Source organism: Cicer arietinum, chromosome 3, assembly GCF_000331145.2.
Source record: "Cicer arietinum cultivar CDC Frontier isolate Library 1 chromosome 3, Cicar.CDCFrontier_v2.0, whole genome shotgun sequence".
NCBI lineage: Eukaryota > Viridiplantae > Streptophyta > Magnoliopsida > Fabales > Fabaceae > Cicer > Cicer arietinum.
In genome coordinates, this window is record NC_021162.2 from 21,276,145 (window position 1) to 21,284,763 (window position 8,619).

Here is an 8,619-nt window from a genome sequence, read left to right on the forward strand (position 1 = left end):
AGAATAGGCGAAAGACTGTTTATATATTTTGTTTTTTAAAATTTATCTCACTCGAATTATCTCTTATTAATTATTTTAAAAAAATGTGATTGAAAGTTTATGTCTTATAATTATTGCAATCAAAATCCCTTAAAAATTATATGAGTTTATTGAAAAAATTAGGAGAATTTTAAATTTTAATTTTATTGATTTGAAATTAAGATCATTGATGTAAATATTTATAAACATAAAAAAGAAACTTGACACTAAAAAAAAAAAAATAACCAATTTGTTATAAAAATAAAAATAAAGGATCAATATGTTATATTAATGTAAATTAAAGACTCGCGAGATATATTTTACCTACATTTTATATCAATCAATAGCAGACAATTTTATATGTGAATCGCATGAGTACCACATTATCCTTACATGTGATACTATGTCATTCTTCACCAATAATAATAAGCTCAATAAAGTCGACAGTGTGGAGAATAAATTTACCACAAAGAAGAGAGAAACTTATGTGTAGTCACAATTTGGTAGAATTACTCTTATATGCACTATGTTTTACAGTGTCAAATTTATAAGGAGTGACTCAATTGATAGTAAGAATAAATTAACGGTGATATTTATTTTTAAATACCGGTTGGATTATTGAAAGGAAAGGGGGCTATTTCCTAAGTTGTGATTAACTGATAACGGTAAGGAAGATTTTTTTATATAATCACATTTAATTATCAAAACTGAACATGGTTTTATGCTTGATTTTGGCACCTTTTGTTGTAGCTTTACATGCATTCTCTTGTCTAATCCCAGACTCAATGTAAATCTGCAGTAAATATAACATAGATCAGGTAATGTGAAGAATCCTAACCTTCAAAAAACCTCCAAATTCGTAGAGAGTTTTTCTGAACTTAGGGATCTTTATATTTTTATTTTCCATTTTCTATTCTTTTGATTTCATCGTTCATTTGTTTTAACATTTTGATTTTTTTTTTTAAAATTAAATATAATATTCACTACAAGAAAAGATTCGCATATCTACGAAAAATTATCCACAGATTTCAGTCCGGGAGAATATCAATTGTTATCTACGGAAAAACTATGTATATATTTTCTATAAAATAAATTGTTTTTTTTAATTAATTTCTCCGATTATTTCGTAAGTAAAATTAAAAAATATGAGGATAAAGAAAACAAATGCAACTCTCACTTAAATTGTGGGAAATTTCTTTGTGTTGTTTTTATTATAACTTCTCAGTAGATAAATAAAGAGAATAATTTTAATTGTTCCACAAATTGTCTATGGGTAATATACAAGTAAAGTTTTATTTATTAATTTCTTTTTTATAAAAAGTTTTTGTGTTTAGTTTTTTTTTTTTTTAAAGTTTATGTGAAACAACTCTTCATTCTCAAAACCAAAAAAACTCACTCATTCAGATTGCAACCTATACAATTATAAACCTTTCTTCTTCTTCCAATCTCCTCCAGATTACAACTTTCTCTAACCCAAATTCCCGCCGCTCCGTCAACTTAGACCGCTCTGGCTGCCGCCTTGACGATCGCTCTCTCTCATTCACAGGTTCTCTTTCTTCTTATCGTTCTATCTTCTTTCCACCGTCACTAGCTATTTCCTCTATCACTAGCTATTTCCTTCTTCAAGGGTAAGTTATTTTCCCTTATTATCGTGCTCAAATTTCATCATTATCTAAAAAAGCCCCAACTTTTATTTAAAATCCTAACAATTTTACTTCAAATTCAAAATTATTCATATTCTTTAGATCTGATTCTGTATTTTTCTTACATAATGTTGTAATTAATAGTGTTGTAGTGAATGTTATGCATTGAAGGGATCAAGTAGTGAGACATTTTTATACATCATTTAGTTGTGCTTCTGCTATCATCTGAGGCTAGTTGAGTGAAACATGTACGTAGAAAAAGTGCTAGCATTTTATTTTTTCAAAGAATGTTTTGGCTTTTGTGACTTTATTTTGGGTTTTATCTTTCTGTTATAACCTTCTAGATGTAAAGCTATTATTGTAATAAAAAATAGGGGATTTTATGTTGGAAATATATTTCACACCATCTTTAGAATAGCAATGTTATAGTGTGGCTATAGTATAAAACAGAGAAAAATTCTTAATCTCATTTTCTAGAATTAGATTTTAACTCTTTTGCTTTTACTTTCATAATAATACTTAGCTTCATTTTGTTTACTTGTTAGCTCCCATACCAGAACTATGGACTCTAGTGTTAAGTTATAGGACTTATATTCTCTATATTGAGGATATTAGCTTTGTTATCAATACTTATAGATTGTTCCTGGTTGTTTGGTTCTTGATTTAATTTGTCATTAAAATCATTCACTTTCTTTCTTTGTTTACTATGTTGCTATGATACTACGATTGTTATGATTGAATTTCTTAGTTTGTTTAATAATGTGACGATTGTTTTGATTCTACACATTTAAGTATAATCATATCGACCATGAAATAACAATAGTAAATATTAAATAGATTTTCATTGGATTGAATAGAGTTGTCAAATGGGTCGGGCCGACCTGACCCGCTCTGATCTGAAAGGTCTGTCCATATAAATGAGTCAGTTTAGTCTGATCCATTTTGTACTTGGTTGCATTCAATTTTTAAAGAAAGAAGATAGAGTAATAATTAATAGCGGTTTTGGTCGGAGTCAAAATTTATGTTGTTTCTTGACTTTTAGAGGAATATTTGGTGTTTTTAATAAATTAGATTTATTTTTCTTTCTTAATTATGGTCTTCTATTACTTTAAAAAAACTTATTATTTAAATCATCTCTAAAAATTACTCATAATATTTTATTTTACAAAAACTGTATTTTTCGGTTGCAGTGCATTAGTTCTTTTTAATATGAGATGAATGGCTCAGACAAAAAGAAAACTTGTTTATTTTATTCTTGTTTTTAAAAAATCGGTCTTTACTAATACGTTGGACCAAATATTTTTACAGCTCTAGTATTGTATACATTTAGTATGATTGTAAATTTTAACTTTTGTTTGTGTCTCCTCAACTACCCACCCAACTTAAAATAAACATAACTGTTATTTTCTTTCTTCTAGTTAGGTATAGTTAGGTAAAGGCTCTTGTTGGTAAAAATTATTGATAACTTATAATTGATAATTATTATGTTAATTGAAGTGTTTGATAAAATTAATAGTTTGATTATTTTAAAATATAAAATGATATTTTTAATTAAAAATAAATTTTATTAATTAATGTTTGAAATATTTTAAAAGTAATATTTTTTTCTAATTTATACTACAAGAAAATAAGGGACTAACTATCATACATTTGCTACATAATGCATTTCTAGTTTTATATTACCATGTTTCAGATTCCATTCCAATTTATAAATATAGATACATTTGCTACATATGCATTTGTGATTTGGAGTGGATTGTGTGGAGTGAAGTGCTACTGGTAGGTCCTTGTCGCTTATATATTGAATAGAAGATTGAGTATTAAAAAGCATAGTAGTTTGCTAAAAAATTTCACAAATCTCTTGAAGTTTGATATTAATCTTATGATAAAAGGAAAAAGGGAGTGAATAGTCTCTAATATTTGCCTCTGTTCAATTTTATGTTGCATGACAAGAAAGTTGTCATCTTTGGTCTCCCATTAAGTTAACTTTGCAACTTCTTATAATAAATTCCTATTTATTATCTATTTTTATTGTCTTTGTTGTTTTGTTGCATTTTGTTTTTGTAAAATTCTCTACTACTTTGTTGTGTTGTCTCTTTGTATTGTTGCACTTGTTCCAAAAAAATGTGTTTTTTAACTTATAGTTTTTTTCTAAAGCTATGCAGCACCAACCTTCAATGTGTGTCTCACGTTTGTCATGACCAATGTATATGCTTACATTCACAAATATCTTGAATCTCTTGAAGTTTGATATTGATCTTTTGATAAAGGAAGTGAATAGTATATAATATTTGTCTTTCAACCTTTGAAATTGCAATAAAAAAATAACAAAACATACGCAATTGAAAACTTAGAGTTTGGTTTATAAGTGACAATAGACAAAATGCTAGATAATTTAAATAGATGCTAGATCATGTCAGATTGATTGTTTGGTAATTTTGATTTCCTTGGAGTTTTTTTTTTTTTTGCTGCATATTTTTTTGCCAACCCTTGAATTGGGTCTTTTAGATATATATATATTTTTTTTAAAGTTGATTTGTGGTGCAGCAACATAATTTGTATAGGAAGTAAAATAAGCTATACAATGACTAATAAAAATGTGATAGATAATATGAAGTATGTTTACATATGCATCAGGTTCATTATTTTTTTTATATAGTATAATACATTAGGTTAGAGTTATTGACGTATATTGACATAATTGATGTAAAAACAATGAGTGGTAATGGAATTGGTTTTGACAATTAGTTAGTGCTTGGAGAATATTATTTTCAATTTGAACTGAGTAATAACTTGTTTGAGGTTTGTACATATATCCTATTTGATATGTAAAATTACATTCTATTAACAGTTCCATCGTTCCTCAATTCTTTATTTGTCCTTCAAAATATGGATGGCTATCATCCAGATCGCAGTTGGGTATATGACAGACTTTTAGTTCAATGAGGAGGGTTGAAACCAACCTTCGCAAAAGGTGTTGAAAAGTTTATAACGAAGGCAATAAGTCAAAATCAATTTGTAAAAGATGGTGGCATCAGATGTCCTTGTCACAATTGCATGTGTAGCTATGTATTGTCTGCAAGTGAAGTCAAAGTTCACTTGTATAGGTTTGGGTTCCAACTAAATTATTGGTATTAGACTGAGCATGGTGAAGAAACCCCACATATTGACGCAAAAAATGTTCCAAGTACTAGTTGATATATTGATAACGATGATCGATTTACGTTAATGCAACATATGATCAATGATGCATTTGGTCCTACGTATGACTTACAAAATATGGGTGATGAGGGCAACGAGGAAGAGATTAATGAAGAGCTCCCAAATGATGATGCTCAAGTCTTTTATGATTTGTTAACTGCTGCAAACAAACCTTTATATGAGGGGACTTCTGATTCAAAACTTTCAATATACGTGAAACTTTTAACTTGCAAATCAAATTGGAATGTTCCGCATAAATGTCTTGATTTCTTTGCAAGCATGCTTGTAGATGTGTGTTCTTTTAAGGATTCACTTCCAAAAAAAATTTACTAAGTGAAAAAATTGGTGACAATGCTAGATTGAAGTGTGAGAAAATTAATTGTTGTATTAAAGGGTGCATGTTGTACTACAAAGACAATAGTGCAGATCTAGAGTGTAGGTTTTTTCATGAACACTGATATGTTCCTCTTAAGCCTGGGATAGGTAACCACAAAGACATTCTAGTTAAGAGGATGTTCTATATGTCAATGACTCATAGGTTAAAAAGGTTGTATGCATCAATGGAAACTACTGCCTAAAGGAGATGGCATCAACATAATAGATCGAGTTCAGGCATTTTACGTCATCCGTCTAATGGGGAAGCTTGGAATCATTTTGATGCAAAGTATCCAAACTTCGCAAATGAACCAAGAAATGTAAGGCTTGGTTTATGTTATGATGGCTTAACGCCATACATTCAGACATCTTCATCCTCATATTCTTGTTGGCTTGTTGTTGTGACCCCGTATAATCTACCGCCTGAAATGTGCATGACTAAACCATTCATGTTTTTGACTTGCCTCATACCTGACCCATCTAACCCAAAAGCAAACATTTGTGGAGTGAATGGGCTTTGACTAATGATATTTCCATGAAACAAAACTTTGTAATTAGGGCAACTTTAATGAAGACAATTAACGATTTTCCTGTTTATGGCATGTTATCTGGATGTAGTACCCAAGATAAGTTGGCATATTCAGTGTGTATGGATGGAAATAAGGCATAATTTAGATGTCATGCACATAGAAAAAAAATTCTTCGATAATGTGTTTAACATTGTCATAAATGTTAAGAACAAGACTAAGGGCAATGAAAGAGCACAAATGGACTTGACCATCATTTGCCAACGTAACGACTTGGAGTTGGTTCCACATAACAATGGAAAAATGACAAAACCTAAGGCAAATTATTGACTTACGTCTAATGAGGCAAAGAAAGTTTGTAAATGGATAAATGAGCTTAAGATGTCACATAGGTATGCTTCTAACTTGGCAAGATGTGCATATGTTAATAGAGGACAAGTGAATGAGATGAAAAGTCACGATTGTCACATATTTATGGAGTGTTTGCTTCCATTTGCATTTAGTTCATTGTCTGACCATGTGTGGAAACCATTAACAGAATTAAATCAATTCTTTAAGGGCTTGTGCAGCAATAGCTTAAGACATGATGAATTGGTCAAATTGTGTGAAAATATTTCATTCATCATATGCAAACTTGAAAGAATCTTCCTACCAGGATTCTTTGATTCAATGAAGCATCTTCCAATTTACCTCCCGTATGAGGCAAAACTTGGTGGTCCAGTTCCATATCGGTGGATGTATCCATTTGAAAGGTATTTTATATTCAACATTAAGGATTTCATTTTTTTTCTAGATATTTTCACATTTATTAAATTATTGCTATCACTTTTCCATAATGAGGGATGATTTTAAGCGCACATTGAAAAACAAGACTAGAGTGGAAGGCTCAATATGTATGTCATACTTACATCGAGAGATAACATATTTTTGTTCCCACTATTTCAAAATAATATATTTGTTTGATAGAAGTCAACTTAATGAAGCTACAAAATTAAATGATGTTGTCACAAGAACACTGCCAATTAGCAATCAATTAAGACGTCATAGTGGGAAGACCCAAACACATTGCTTAAGTGATGCTGAAAGAAGGTCTGCTCATGTACACATCCTCATCAATTGCAACGACGTCAAGCCATATATTGAGTACGAAGTTTGTAAGCACACACACCACATAATTACCAAATACATGTAATAACAATTCTCTCATTATTGACAACGCCTTTTTGCACTCTAATTCCATTATTGAAGAAGATCCTATATCTCAAATTCGTATACGTTAAGAATTCCTAGAATGGTTTCGTGCGTATGTAAGTGCTTTATTGAATTTTGTTGCAAATAAATTAGAACTTCTCACCAAACTATTGTGAATATCATGTTTGTATAGGCCAGTGACAAGGAAAATGGTGTGACTGGCCCTAACATGATATCATTAGCTTGGGGTCCTAACTCAATAGTCAAAACTTGGCACAAGTATTACATTAATGGGTACAAATTTATCACAAAATCTTGGTCTCAGGGTAAGAAAACCATAAGTAGTGGAGTTTATGTGAAAAGGGCTACTAGAGGATGGGAAGATGATTTCTATGGAGTCATCCAACATATATTCGAGTTTGAGTATTACAAATTGCCTCACAAGGTAGCCTTGTTTTATTGCCAATGGTTTGGTCCTAGATGAAACAGAGGAACCAAAGTTCATCCACAATATGATATTGTAGATATCAAGATGAATCAGAAATATGATCTTTATGATCCCTTCATAATTGCACAAAAAGCTAGACAAGTGTATTATGTACCCTATCCTAAAATGCAAACTGATAAGCGTCATTGGTCTGCAATTATCGAAACAAAGCCTATGGGTCATGTAGAGGTGGACGAAGTCGACATGACATGCCATATCAAGATGAAGATATGGCACATGTTGAACAATTAATTGAAATTGAAGAAATGGTTGGCTTGCATGATGAAACATATAACGATGAAGAAGTCAATGTAACGTTTGTTCCAAATATTCCAATTGATAATGATAGTGATATGGATGATGAAGATGAAGATGATTCTTCAATTGACGTTTGAATTTTTAGGAAATATAAATAGTAGTTGTTTGTTTGTACAAATCTTCATATTCTACCTTATTTATATTTTAGTTTTAGATTCAAGTTCTTTAATATTGTAGAGTTGCTAATCTTGAATACATCTTGAATTTGGTTTACTATTGTGTGTTAATTGTTTTTATTCATCTTATTTTTTATAGATGACTCCAAAACAAAGTATTAGACTCAAGCTTCCTTTGAAGAAAAATCACATGATTTTACCGCATAAGATAACTCAAGCGGCTTAGCAGGTACAAGCAACAATTAATCAATTGCCACTTGATGCCAATGCCACTATACCAACGTCACAATATGTGCGGCATCCCACCAGCAACATGTTAAGCCTCATACCCAACAAGTTGCAGTATTTTCACTCCCACCTAATAAGGTGCATCAATCTGAATTAATTATAGTGATGATGTCCACACCGAGTTTTGTCTCAGAAGACAACATTTTCCCGACTGCTGATCATTCACTGTCGCAACCATTAACATTTGTTGCCTCACAATTTTATTAAAAATAATTTAAGTAATTAAAATATGACATGGCTTCTACATTAACTTGTGGACAAAATACATGTTATCTCACTTAATTATCAAATCAATTAATTTAGGGGTGGACTAAATGTCTTGATTTTAAAAAAATAATAAGATCAAAATTACAAAAACAAAATTATAAGAAGACTAAAATTTTGGATTAAGTTAAATAAAGAAATCGAAACTGCATTTAATATTAAATTTTAAAATCAATTAAAAGTATCTAAAC

At 30.3% G+C, this 8,619-nt stretch overlaps 1 long non-coding RNA gene across 1 annotated transcript; it reads left to right on the forward strand.

The window, feature by feature from the left end:
- The first annotated feature begins 1,365 nt into the window (after positions 1 to 1,365).
- Positions 1,366 to 8,408, forward strand: LOC113785707 (uncharacterized). Its single transcript, XR_003471822.2, has 2 exons — positions 1,366 to 1,564; positions 8,016 to 8,408. It is a non-coding gene; the product is annotated as an uncharacterized lncRNA (long non-coding RNA).
- The last annotated feature ends 211 nt before the right edge of the window (positions 8,409 to 8,619 follow it).